Consider the following 14,167-nt stretch of genomic DNA (forward strand, 5'->3'; position numbering starts at 1 on the left):
CTTCTTTTTAGAACCAGTTTTATTAAGATATATTCGTATGTCATAAAATCCATCCAAAGTGTACAATTAGTGGCTTTTAGTATAATCACAGAATTGTGCATTTATCACCACAATTTTAGAACATTTTCATTAATCCAAAACAAAAACCCCACACCCCTTTGTAGCTACCTCTCAATCCCTCTATCCTTCCTCAGCCCTACATAACCACTATTCTAATTATTTCTATAAATTTTATTGGTACATTTTATGTAAATGGGATCATAGAATATGTAGTACTTTGTGTTTGATTTTTTTCATGTACCATACTGTTTTTTTAAAAATCATTTTTTTAATTAGGGAAGTTGAAGGTTTTACAGAAAAGTCATATAAAAAAATACAATCATATAATCCCGCTTTTACTGACATTTTACATTAGTGTGGTACCTTTGTTACAATTGATAAAAGAATATTAAAATACTACTGTTAACTATAGTCTATAGTTTACATTAGGTCTATTTTTTCCCATATAGCATCCTATTATTAACACCTGGTAATAGTGTCATATATTCGTTACATGTCATGAGAGAACCATCATCTACAACAGGGTTCACTGTATTAAACAGTCCCATGTTTTATCTTCTAACTTTCCTTCTGGTAACATACATGACCCAAAACTTCCCCTTTCAACCACATTTAGAGACATAATTCAGCACTATTACACTCACAAAAATGTGCTATCATCACCAGTATCCATTTCCAAAGATTTACAGTCAACCTAAATAGAAATTCTGCACAAATTAAGCATCAGCTCCCTATTTTCTACACCCATTCTAGCCCCTGGTAAACCTATATTCTAATTTCTAACTGTATGCGTTTGCTTATTATAATTGGTTCATATCAGTGAAATCATATAATATTTGTCATTTTGTGTGTGGCTTATTTCACTCAACATAATGTCCTCATGCATCAGGATTTACTACTTCTTACAGCTGAATAATATTCCATTGTATATATATTCTATGTTTTGTTTATCCATTCGTTGGTTGATGGACAAAGGCTGCTTCCATATTTTGGGAATTGTGAATAATGCTGCTATGAACATCAGGGTGTAAATGTCTGTTTGAGTCCCTACTTTCAGTTCTTCTGGGTGTATACTTAGTAGCTGGATTGCCGGATCATATGGTAGTTCTGTACTTAGCTTCCTGAGGAATTGCCAAACTGTCTTCTTCAGTGGCTGCACCATTATATGTTCCCACCATCAGTGAATGGGTGTTTTCTCCACGTCCTCTCCAATACTTAGAGTTTTCTATTTTTTTAATAGTGTCCATTCTAGTAGGTGTGAAATGATATCTCATTGGGGTTTTGATTTGTATTTCCCTCATAGGTAGTGATATTGAGCATCTTATCATGTCCTTTTTAGCCATTTCAGAGTCTTCTTTGGAAAAATGTCTACTCAGATCTTTTGCCTATTTTTTAATTGGGTTGTTTGTCTTTTTACTATGGAGTTGTAGGATTTCTTTATATATGCTGGATATTAAACCCTCATCAGATATGTGGTTTCTAAATATTTTCTCCCATTGAATAGGTTGCCTTTTCACTTTCCTAACAAAGTCCTTTGAAGCCCAAATGTTTTTAATTTTGATGTGGTCCCATTTATCTATTTTTTTCTTTCATTGCTTGTGCTTTGTGAAGTCTAAGAAACCATTGCCTACTACAAGATCTTGAAGATGGTTCCCTACATTTTCTTCTGGGAGTTTTATGGTCCTGTTTCTTATATTTAGGACTTTGATCCATTTTGAGTTGATTTTTAAGGAATGAGATAGGTGTCCTCTTTCATTCTTTTGTAAATAGATATCCAGTTCTCCTAGCACCATTTGAGGAAAACTCTTCTGACCCAGTTGAGTGGACCTAGCAGCCTTGTCATTTATCAGTTGGCCATAGATCTGATGTTCTATTTCTGAACTCTCAATTCAGTTCCATTGATGACTATATCTATCTTTATGCCATGCTTTTTTTTTTTTCAAATGCAATTTTATTGAGATATGTGCACATACCATACAGTCATCCAAAATGTATGATTAGTTGTTCACAGGATCATCATATGGTTGTTCATTCATCACCACAATCAATTTATGAACATTTCATTACGCCAAATAATAATAATAAGCTTATACTGTCATCTTCAAGAATAAAGTCTACTAGATTGCCGTTTGTTCCAGTTTGCTAATGCTGCTATTTTGCAAAACACCAGAAATGGATTGGCTTTTATAAAGGGGGTTTATTTGGTTACAAAGTTACAGTCTTAAGGCCATAAAATGTCCAAGGTAAGGCATCAACAATAGGGTACCTTCACCGAAGGAAGGCCAATGGTGTCTGTAACACCTCTGTTGTCTGGTAAGGCACGTGGCTGGTTTCTTCTTCCTTTGCTTCCCAGGTTGTGTTTCAAAATGTCTTTCTCCAGGGCGTTTCTCTCTAGGTGTCTGGGGGGTATTCTTTTGGTTTCTCCCAGGCATACTCTGGAGTAGTAAAAGTCTACTTTCAGTGGCCGTCTTCAAAATGTCTCTTTTGGCTGCTTGCCCAAATGTCCCTCACAGCTGCTCTGAGTTCCTTCTGTCTGTGAACTCTTTCATAAGACTGCAGTGATTTAATGAGACCCACCCTGAATGGCTAGGATAACACCTCCATGGAAAGTATCCAATCAAAGGACTTGCCCACAGTTGATTGAGTCACATCTCCGTGGAAACAATCAATAGGTTCCAACCTAATCAACACTAATATGTCTGCCCCCACAAGATTGCATCAAAGAACCTGGCATTTTGGGGGGTATCCAAACTAGCACACAGTAACAGTTTCAGGTATTTCCTTTTAGCTATTCTAATAAACTAAAAACTAAAATGGTTATCTATATATTGCATACAACTTCCAGAATGACCTCTCAACTCCATTTGAAATCTCTCAACCACTGAAACTTGATTTTGTTTCATTTCCTTTCCCCCTTTTGTTCAAGAAGGCTTTCTCAGTCTGTGATGCCGGGTCCTGGCTCATCCCTGGGAATTGTGTCCCATGTTGCCGGGGAGATTTATACCCCTGGGAGTCATGTCCCATGTAGAGGGGAGGGCTGCAAATCTGCCTGCTGAGTTGTAAGCAGTGTTGTTTTGCCCACTGTAGCTTAGTGGTAAGCTTTAATGTCAGGAAACGTGAGTCCTCAACTTTGTTCTTTTTCAAGATGTTTTTGGCCATTTGGGGTCCCTTACCTTTCCAAATAAACTTCATAGTTGATTTTTCCATTTCCACAGTGGAAACTGTTGGAATTTTGATTGAGATTGCATTGAATCTGTAAGTCAGTTTGGTAGAATTGACATGATAATGATATTTAGTCTTACAATCCATGAATATGGAATGTTCTTCCATTTGTTTAGTCTTCTTTGATTTCATTTAGCAATATTTTTTAGTTTTCTGAAAATAGGTCCTTTACATCCTTGGTTAGATTTCTTCCTAGATATTTGATTCTTTTAATTGCTATTGTAAATGGAATTTTTTTCTTCTTTCTTCCTCAGATTGTTCATTACTAGTAGTTCTGGTTTGCTAATGCTGCCATTATGCAAAATACCAGAAATGTACTGACTTTTATAAAGGGGGTTTCATTTGTTTACAGAATTACAGTCCAAGGGCAAAAAAGTGTCCAGACTAAGGCATCAACAATAGGGTACCTTCACTATGGTCAGTGGCATCTGGAACACCTCTGTCAGCTGGGAAGGCATGAGGCTCCTGTCTTCTTCCTTTGCTCCCAGGTTGTGTTTCAAAATGGCATTCTCCAGAATGTTGGGGCATTTTTGTCTTCTCTTAGCTTCTCCGGGGCAAATTCTGGGCTAGCATCTTCAGACGTTTCCAAGCATCTCCAAGTGTCAGCATCAGTGTCAGCTCTTAGCCTCTCCACAGTGTCCCTCTCAGCTGCTCTGATCTTCTTCTGTTTGTGAGCTCTTTTATAGGACTCCAGTGATTAAATCAAGACCCGCCCTGAATGGGTAGGGTCTATATCTCCCTGGAAATAATGTAATCAGATATTTCACCCACAATTGATTGAGTCACATCTCCATGGAAACAATCAGAAGATTCCAACCTAATCAAAACTAATACATCTGTCCCCACAAGATTACATTAAAGAATGTGGCTTTTTCTGGGGGACATACAGTATCCACACCAGCACACTAGTGTATAGAAACACTACTGATTTTTGCGTGTTCATCTTGTATCCCATCATTTGCTAAACATATTTATTAGCTCTAGTAGCTTTGATGTAGTTTTGGGGACTTTCTAAATACAGGATCATGTCATCTGCAGATAGTGAAAATTTTACTTTTCTGATTTGGAAGCCTTTTATTTCTTTTTCTTGCCTGTTTGCTCTAGCTAGAATTTCTCATTCAGTGTGGAATAACAAGAGTGACGGTGGGCATCCGTGTTTTTTCCAGATCTTAGTCTGTCACCATTAAGTACAATGTTAGCTGTGGGATTTTCATATATGCCATTTTTCATGTTGAGGAAATTTCCTTCTATTCTTATCTTTTGAACTGTTTTTATCAAGAAAGGATGCTGGATTTTGTCAAATGCTTTTTCTGGGTTCATCGATAAGATCATCTGGTTTTTACTCTTCGATTTATTAATGTGGTGTGGTGTATTACATTATCGATTTTTCTTGTGTTTTACCACCCTTCCATACCTGGGATAAAACCCACTTGGTCATTGTGTGTAATTCTTTAAATGTACTGTTGGATTCAGTTTGCAAGTATTTTGTTGAGGATTTTTGCACGTGTATTCATTAGAGAAATAGGTCCATAATTTCCTTTTCTTGTAGTATCTTTATCTGGCTTTGCTTTTAGGGTGATGTTGGCTTCATAGAATGAGTTAGGTAGTCTTCCCCTCTTCAGTTTTTTGGAAGAGTTTGAGCAGGATTGGTATTAATTCTTTCTGGAATGATTGTTAGGATTTGCCAATGAAGCCATTTGTTCCTGGGCTTTTCTTTGTTTGAAGGTTTTTGATGACTGATTCAGTCTCTTTACTTGTCTGATTAAGACCTGTTGAGGTCTTGTATTTTGTGTGTGTGTGTGTGTGTGTGTGTGTGTGTGTGGAGTCAGTGTAGGTTGTTTTTGTGTTTCTAGGAATTTGTCCATTTCATCTAAGTTGTTTAATTTGTTTGCATACCATTGTTCATTGAATCGTCTTATGATACTTTTTATTTCTGTGGGGTCAATAGTAATGTCCTCCCTCTCATTTCTGATTTTATATGCACCTTCTCTTTTTTTCTTTGCCAGTCTAGTTAACGGTTTGTCAATGTTATTTATCTTCTCAAAGAACTGACTTTTGGTTTTGTTAATTTTGTTTTTTTATTCTCGATTTCATTTATTTCTGCTCTAGTCTTTACTGCTTCTGCCTCTTTTGGGGGATTAGTTTGCTGTTTTTTTTTCCTCATTTCTAGTATCTGGTCTAGATATTTATTGAAATTCTTGCAGTTTCTCCTTTGACCCACTGATTGTTAAAGAGTGTGTTGTTTAACTCCCATATATTTGTGAATTTTCCAGTTGTCAGCCTGTTGTTGATTTCCAGCTTCATTCCATTATGGTCAGAGAACGTGCTTTGTATAATTTCAATCTTTTTTTTATTTATTGAGACTTGTTTTGTGACTACATGTGGTGTATCCTGGAGAATGATCCATCTGCACTTGAGAAAAATATATATCTTCTTGTTTTGAAGTGCAGTATTCTGTATATGTCTCTTAGGTCTGATTCATTTGTAATATTAGTCACATTCTCTATTTTCTTATTGATCCTCTGTCTAGATTCTACCTATTGATAGGAGTGGTGTGTTGAATTCTCTATTATTGTAGAGACATCTGTTTCTCCCTTCATTCTTGTAAGTGGTTGCATTATGTACTTTGCGGCACCATGGTTAGGTGCATAAATATTTATGATTGTCATTTCTTCTTGTCTCTTTTATTAATATACAGCTTCCTTCTTTGGCTCTTATAGCAGTTTTGCATTTGAAGTCTATTTTGTATAATATTAGTGTTGCTATCCCAGCTCTGTTTGGGTGGAATATCTTTTTCCAACCTTTCTCTTTCAACCTATTTGTGTCTTTGGGTCTCTTGTAGACAGCATATAGTTAGATTAAACTTTTTTTATCCATTCTGCCATTTTGTGTCTTTTGATTGGGGAATTTAATCTATTAATATTCAGTGTTATTACTGTAAAGGCAGTGTTACTTCAACCATTTTATCCTTTGTTGTTTATGTCATATCTTACTTTTGTCTCTCTTTTTCCCCTTTTAGTTACCTGCGCTGATAATCTTCATTTCTACACTGTACTTCAAACTTCTTTCTCCTGTCTTTTTCTTTCAGCCTGCAGAGCTCCCTTTAGTATTTTTTGTAGGGCAGGTCTCTTGTTGATGAACTCTCATTTTCTGTTTATCTGTGAGAGTTTCTATTTTAAATTCTCCCTCATTTTAGAAGGACAGTTGCTGGATAATGAATTCTTGGCTGGCAGTTTCTCTCTTTCAATACCTTAAGTATATCATGCCACTGCCCTGAACTCCATCGTTTCTCATGAGAAATCGGGACTTAGTCTCATTGCAGTTTCCTTGTATGTGACAAATCACTTTTCTCTTGCTACTTTCAAGATTCTTTCTTTATATTTGGCATTTGACATTCTGATTAGTATGAGTCTTGGGGTAGGCGGAGTAGGATTTATTCTGTTTGGAGTATGTTGTACTTCTTGGACATGTATGTTTGTGTCTTTCATAAGAGTTGGGGAATTTGGGGCCATTATTTCCTCAAATTTTCTTTCTGCCCCATTTCCTTTTCTTCTTCTTCTGGGACACACGTGAGACATCTATTTGTGTGTTTCATGCTGTCATTCAAATCTCTGAGACCCTGTTCAATTAAATCAGATTTTTTCAGCTCTTCTTCATCTGATTCTTGCCCTAGATAGGTGATACAATTTTTAAGATTGCATTGTTTGTGCAGTTGTTTCACCCCAAAGAGAAAGCTTCCTTTCCTCTGTCCCTTCTCTAGGAATCTTGATCTGTTTTGTTTCTTTTTGTTTTGTCTCTGTAGTTGTTTTTTGTTTGTTTTTGTTTTCTTTTTTTTCTCACTCCTTTTGTTGCCTGTACTTGTTTTTGCCTAGAGGGCAAATTCTGGGAGGATCTCCCCTGAGAGGACTTTCCCAAGTCAGTATTTCCCAGCCAAAACAGGGCCAGGGACCCATGAAGGGGGCACAGAGCAGCTCCAAAGAGCCCTGGGGAGGGGGTTAGGAAAGACACCAAAAGCCTTTTTGATGACTCCCTGAGCTGTGCTTTCCTGGCTTGCCCAGCAGTTGATGCTCTTCAGCAAACTCTTCCCCGCAGACCTAAGGAGGCACTGTTTCATTAAACCTCTTATCGCCCATGACCCTGTAGTCAGTGCCACAACAATCACTGTAACCATCCTTGTCCTGGGCGGCCTGGAGCAGCAGTTCAGAGCTGGGACCCCGTGATACGAATTTGCTGATCAAAACCATGATGAGTGCTTGGCCATGCACCACCCTGTTCTTGGGGAAGAGGACTCCATGTTCCTCTCCATCTGCAGCAGCCAGCCAGGGACCGGACCCCAAGGAGACACGCCTCAAGAGTGGGGTATGGGAACTGGCAGTCACCACAGAGCAAGCTACAGTTCTTTACTGCAGTTTCTCAGCTTCTTTCTCCCACTCTTCCCTGGATGCTGTACAATGCTCCCCTGGCCTCCGGAGCCAAACAGTTGTTTCAGACAGTTCCTACTTGTCCACTAGTTGCTTTGGAGGAGGAGTGAATCCTGGAGCTCCCTATTCCACCAGCTTCCCCAGAAGTTTCTGCCTATTTTTTTTTTTTTTAATCTATTTACATCCTTTCTGTAAAATATTTTACTTCTCTTGACTTTCATACTAAGATAGAATATTTTACGTAATAAAATTGTGCCATCTCCTTGGTCTCTGAATGTTCAGAAATTTAACCTGTTTTATGCAATGTGATTTTACATCTAAAGTATTTTATTGACAACACCCATACTACTACCACCACCAGACTTCTTGTTTACTAATATCTTTATTTTAATATAAAAATTGTAGAACTAGAAGATGGATAGTGAATTGAAGGAAGAAAATAATTTTATATGGTAATCAAATTTTATTTAAGTTGTAATTACGTAAGTCGTCTCCTAGTTATGTGAAAACTTTACAAAAAAGTTAAAACTTAAAAAATTTAGTTTTTTTGAATTATTTTTTATTAAATAAGTGGCAGGTTTACAGAAAAATCATACATAAAATACAGAGTTCCCATGTCCACCCTATTATTAACACCTTACATTAGTGAGTGCATTTGTTACAATTGAGGAAAGAACATTTTTTATAATTGTACTGATTTTAGTTTTTAAGTCACCATTTTATTATTTGCTTTCATTTTTAAGAATTTGGACACTTTCCTCTAAATAAAAGACCTGTATTTAAAAACTTCAGTGATTCTTTTTTTCATAACTTAGTGTGAGGATTTGGAGGGGGAGGATAGGTATTGATTTTTGATCATTTTAGTGCTTTTAGCTGTTTGAAAAAATTAGAATTTTGGAGAAAGGCTGAAATTAATTACGATTTAAGAACCTAATCACTGTTAACTGCTTTAATGCAATGCTGTTGTTTTTCCTTTCCCATTCCCCTAATTTTTTGAGCATTTACATGATTTCCCGTTTTTTTTCTGTTGCTACATTGAACATCTTTTGTACATTGTTTATTTTTCCCGTAGGGCAGTGTTTCGCAAACTTTTTGGTCTCAGTTTCACTCTTAAAGTGATTGAGAACTTCAAAGTTCTTTTGTTTATATCTCTTATTAACTTCCGTATTATAAATTAAATCTAAGAAAGTTTAAACATGTTTATTAGTTCAATTAACAATTAAAAAACATTATGATGACATAATTTTGTTTAATGAAAAATAACTTTTCAAAAAATGTTACTGAAAAGAGACATTCTTTTACGTTTTTGCAAATTGCTTGACATTAGACTTAATAGAAGATAGTAGGTATATCTATCTTCTTACATCTACTTCTGTATTGAATGTGTTGCAGTATGTTGTTTGTTGGAAGTAAAGGAAGAAAATCGCCTCATAAAGATACGTGATTGGAGAAGGGAGGACTATTTTAATAGCTCTTTTAGATAATTAAGGACAGTCTTCTTTTTACATAGCACCAAAACTCAACAAATGGTAGTTTTGTAAAGGTTCTTACAATGTGGAATCTAAAACCATATAATGAACATTTTACTCAAATCCATTAATCTTTGAATAGCTCTTTTGTCCACATATGATTTGGTAACATCATGTATTGGTTATTTGGAAAATATTGGTTCACTGAATTATACAGCTCTTTTAGATGTTGATGCTTTAGGAAGCTGTCAAGTTCATAATGACAGATACAGGTTTTCCAAAATTCTAATTTTCACTTGAAATCTCAAATACAGTCAGTTTTTCTTGAAGTGAGAGGCTCACTTGGTTTACTTTCAAGAAAATGTCTGCCAGTAAACATAGTTTATCAGTCATTCTTTTAAGTAAAAGCAGTATTGCTTGAAAAATGGCTAGTTCCACTTGCAGTGCAACAATTAAGCAGATGCTTTTGTACTTTCCCTTAGACAGCCATCATATTTTGGTATGAAACACAAGAGCTTTATGCATACTTTCCATTATATTCTACAGAATATTCAGACATGTAGTCGAAGGTCAAATTTAATGAAATTAATCATTTTTTTCTGTTTCATCAAGTACATCCATAAGTGAAAATACCTTTTTTTTTTCCCCCTTTTCTGCAAGTGCATGGTGGTGAAGAAAACTACTTACTAGTACATTTTGGTTCCACTGCCTTGATTCATGCTATGGTGCTAAGTTTTACCTGTCATTGCTCTGGTACTATTGATAAAAATGCCAACACATTGAAAGAGGCAAATAAATCTTAGTATTATGAAAATAGCTTTGGCCTCACAGATCCTTTTATTTCGTTTTCCAATACAACGTTGAACAGAAGTAGCAAGAGTATAAATATAAAGCCTTGTGTTGTTCTCAACCTCAAGGGGCAGTGTTCAGCATTTCCTAGCAAAGTCTATTGCTAGCTCACGTAAAATGTAATGGTCCTTTTTGTAAAATGACTATTAATTTTATTATATCTATTTTCAATTAAAGTAAATGATTCTGATTTTTCTCTTGAAATTCTTTTTAAATCAATGTATTTAGATACAAGTAGAGTCAATTTAAAGAAAATATTTGTGGTAGAGCATAATATGAAGGTGCTGTGTGAGCATGGCATATATCAGGAAGGTGATATATGAATAATTTATATTTGGAAACACTGGTCTAAGTTTTCTTGAGGATATAATTAATTATTTCAGCTTTTCAGAGCAGAGGCTGACCTGAAGGACAAGGAGACAGGCATCAGCTTCCCCTGGCTGCTGCTGCTTTTTTTTTTTTTTTAATTGTAGTAACACATACATAACATAAATTTTGCCATCTTAACCATTTTTAAGTATACAGTTCAATGGCATTAATTACTTTTACACTGTTGTGCTACTATCACCAACATCCATTACCTGAACTTTTTTATCACCTCAAATAGAAACTCCCCATTACCCTCACCCCCTATCCACTTGGTCACCTGGAGTCTACTATCTGTCTATGAATTTATTTATTTAGGTATTTTATGGAAGTTAGATTATACAATATTCATCTTTTTGTATAAAGATGTTGGTGGACACTTAGGTTGTTTTCACGCTTTGTCTATTGTGAATGATGCTGCCATGAACATTGGCAGCATCTGAGTCCCTGTTTTTAGTTCTTTGGGGTATAATTGTCTTTTTGTGTTTATAATTCATTTAATAGTTGGTTATTTGTGGTTGTTTCTACTCTTTGCAGTTGTAAATAGGTTTCTCATGAATATCTCTGCATATAAGTTTGGCATACTTGCCTTATTTTCCTAAGAAAAATTTCTAGAGGTAGGAGTACCAGATCATAATATCAACATATTTCAGTGCTTTTATGGTTAATGCAAAATTATCCATCAAGAAGATGTGTTATTTTCTTCCCAGCAGACGAATTCTTTCTCCATATTGTAAACTCTCCTCAGGGTTAGAAGTATTACTACTCCTGTTACTATATGCCTTGTAACCAGCAATCCTGTGTTCCAAACAGCCAGTATTCTACACTCGGCAAGTTCTGAGACAATCAGTCCCTCAGGCCACCACCAGACAGATTAGGCCTGATGTACATGCTCCCAGTATGTGCAGTAGGGTTACTCTGCTCCCTCTTAAACTGGGACCAGGGATCTGCACTGGGAATGAAGCCTGGCTTTTCTCCTGAGGGGTCGTTGGGGAGGGGTCAGCCAGGGCACCATGACATCCTACTGCTTTTCAGTAGTGTTTTTTTGTTTTTGTTTTTGTTTTTGATGGGTGCTCGCATTGTTGCTATAGTCCTTTATCTGTTAATAGAGCTTTGAGAAATATGATATGGACAGTTCTTGCTAGTTTTTTCAAAGCCTCTGTTGGGGGATGGAGCCATGAAGAGTCTCTAACCACCAACCACCATGTTGAATGAGGGCCATCCTTTGTTGTTGTTACTGTTTTTGCTATTTTTCACAAGTTTTGTAACTTGAATGTAGCGTAGTAAAAGATGTTTATCTCTAATATTAACCTTAAGTTTTTGCTTTTGCTTGCTGCAAGCATTTTAACATGAAACTTTGAGGATAAAGTGGTAGCAGTTGTTTTATTGCTATTATTATTCTTTGGAGTCAAGTCTCCCCCAGAATGTCTTCCTTTGTTCTTCCCGCTTCTATGAATTGGAGATTTTCCAGTACAGAAAAAAAAAAAGGTAGAACAACACAGTGATTTCTGGATTTGGGTTGTATTTATATCTAGTGCTTATAGATTCAGATTTCATCATATAAAATTGTGGCCCTGCCTGAAGGAAACAAAACGTAGGCATTTAACCCTTTTGCTAACCTATAGAGTAGACCATTTTCAGTGAAAGTACCCTGCAAATCACATATCTTTACATAAATAGTAGAATCTTCATCACAGAAATTGCCTAACGTTAGAAATTGCCCTTGTATCTATGTTGTATTTTTATTGCATTATAAAATTTCTGGTCATGATATTGGTTCTAAAGAGTTCTTCTGAGAGCAAACTAGGTGATTCCCGCTTGTTCTTCTGAGGATAATTAGGGGGAAAATTAGGACAAATTATATTAAATATCTGTTGAGAAGACATTAAAGAGCTATAAATACAGTGAATAAAATTATAGTCCCAAGATCTGAGAAAAGGAGCTCCCAAAAAATGATTCTAGTACTGGGGCTGCTTTTGTCCAACAAACATCTTTTTGTTTTCAGAAGAAAAGCTGCCAAGAAAGGATGAGAAGCTAAGCACAACTTTCAGCAGAATCACAGGGGCCCATAAAGAAGTGCTAATTAAAAAACAACTTTGGACTAAGATGAGATCATCCAGAGCTTCATGCTTTGTGGCAGTTTTCCATGTAAAAATAATTCAATAGAACCTAACCAAGACTCTGTTCAATAGAACCTAACCACATGAGTCAAGGACAGTGACAGAAAATCAAGAGGAAAAAAGCAGACAATATAAACCATCCCATAAGGGATCCAGAAGATAAGGGTTATCAGACACAGATTTTAAGAAGCTGCAGGTTTTTTTTTTTTTTTGAAACTGAGTCACATACTTTTTATTTTGAGATAATTTCAACTTATAGGACAGTTGCAAAATAATACAAAGCCCATACTGAGAACACCATACCCCCATCCCACCCCAGATGCCCAGATCCACAAATCTTTAACATATTACCACCTTTGCAGTATCATTCTATTATCTACATATCCATCTCTCTTTAACATTTGAGAACAGGTTGTGCACTTCTTACTCCTTGAACACATACACTTTCATGAACATTTCCTATGAACAAAGATACTCACTTTTGTAATCCCTTAAGTCCAGTTATCAAAATCAAGAAATAAAATGTTGATATAAGGCTTATATTCTGTGTTATAATTTTTTCTTATGTCCCAATAATATCCTTTTGAGCCTTTTCTTCTCCATTCTTAGATCCCATCCAGTATCATACATTGCATTTAACTGTCATTATCTCTAGTTTCTCTTTTACTTTTTAATTGTGGAATATATCAACATAAATTTTACCATCCCATCCCCTCCTAAGCATAGGATTAATTCAGTGGGATGAATCACATTCATGATTACTAAAACTTTCTCTTCACCCCACGCAGAAACCTTATACTCATTTTTTTAATACATATTTTTATTGAGATTGTTCAGATACCATACAACTATCCAAAGATTAAAAGTGTATAGTCACTTGCCCACGGCACCAGCATACAGCTGTGCATCCATCAACACAATTAATTTTTTTTTTCAATTTTTAGAACATTTTCACTATTCCAGAAAAGAAATAAAGACAAAAAAAAGGGAACTCAGGTCCTCCAATACCACTAACCATGCCCCCCTCCATTACTGATTCATAGTTTTGGTATAGTACATTTGTAAACTATTGATGAAAGAATGTTAAAATACTACTAACTGTAGTATATAGTTTGCAATAGATGTATGTTTTTTTCCCTATATACCTCTCTATTATTAACTTCTAGTTATAGAGACATACATTTGTTCTGGTTCGTGAGAGAGATTTCTAGTGTTTGTATAGTTAATCACGGACATTGTCCACCACAAGATTCACTGTTTTATACATTCCCATCTTTAAACTTCAGCTGTCCTTCTGGTGACATACGTGACTCTGAGCTTCCCCTTTCCACCACATACACGCACCATTCAGCACTGTTAGTTACTCTCACAACATGCTACCATCACCCCGTCCATTTCCAAACGTTTAAGTTCACCCTACTTGAACATTCTGCTCATAATAAGCAACCGTTCCCCTTTCTTTAGCCTCATTCTATATCCTCGTAACTTATATTTTATGTCTGTGAGTTTACATATTATAATTAGTTCATATCAGTGAAACCCTGCAATATTTGCCTTTATGTGTCTGTCTTATTTCACTCAATATAGTGCCCTCAAGGTTTCTTCATCAACCCATTTCTTTTAGGATGGTTTTGTTCACACACCATACATTCCGTCCTAA

The 14,167-nt window shown here is 35.9% G+C and overlaps 1 protein-coding gene across 2 annotated transcripts in view; it reads left to right on the top strand.

The window, feature by feature from the left end:
- Positions 1 to 14,167, top strand: part of ZMYM5 (zinc finger MYM-type containing 5) — a 55,780-nt gene that overhangs the window by 20,067 nt on the left and 21,546 nt on the right. The gene's annotated exons all lie outside the window — the stretch shown is intronic.

The sequence above is a fragment of the Choloepus didactylus genome, chromosome 12 (assembly GCF_015220235.1).
Source record: "Choloepus didactylus isolate mChoDid1 chromosome 12, mChoDid1.pri, whole genome shotgun sequence".
In the NCBI taxonomy this organism is placed as follows: domain Eukaryota; kingdom Metazoa; phylum Chordata; class Mammalia; order Pilosa; family Megalonychidae; genus Choloepus; species Choloepus didactylus.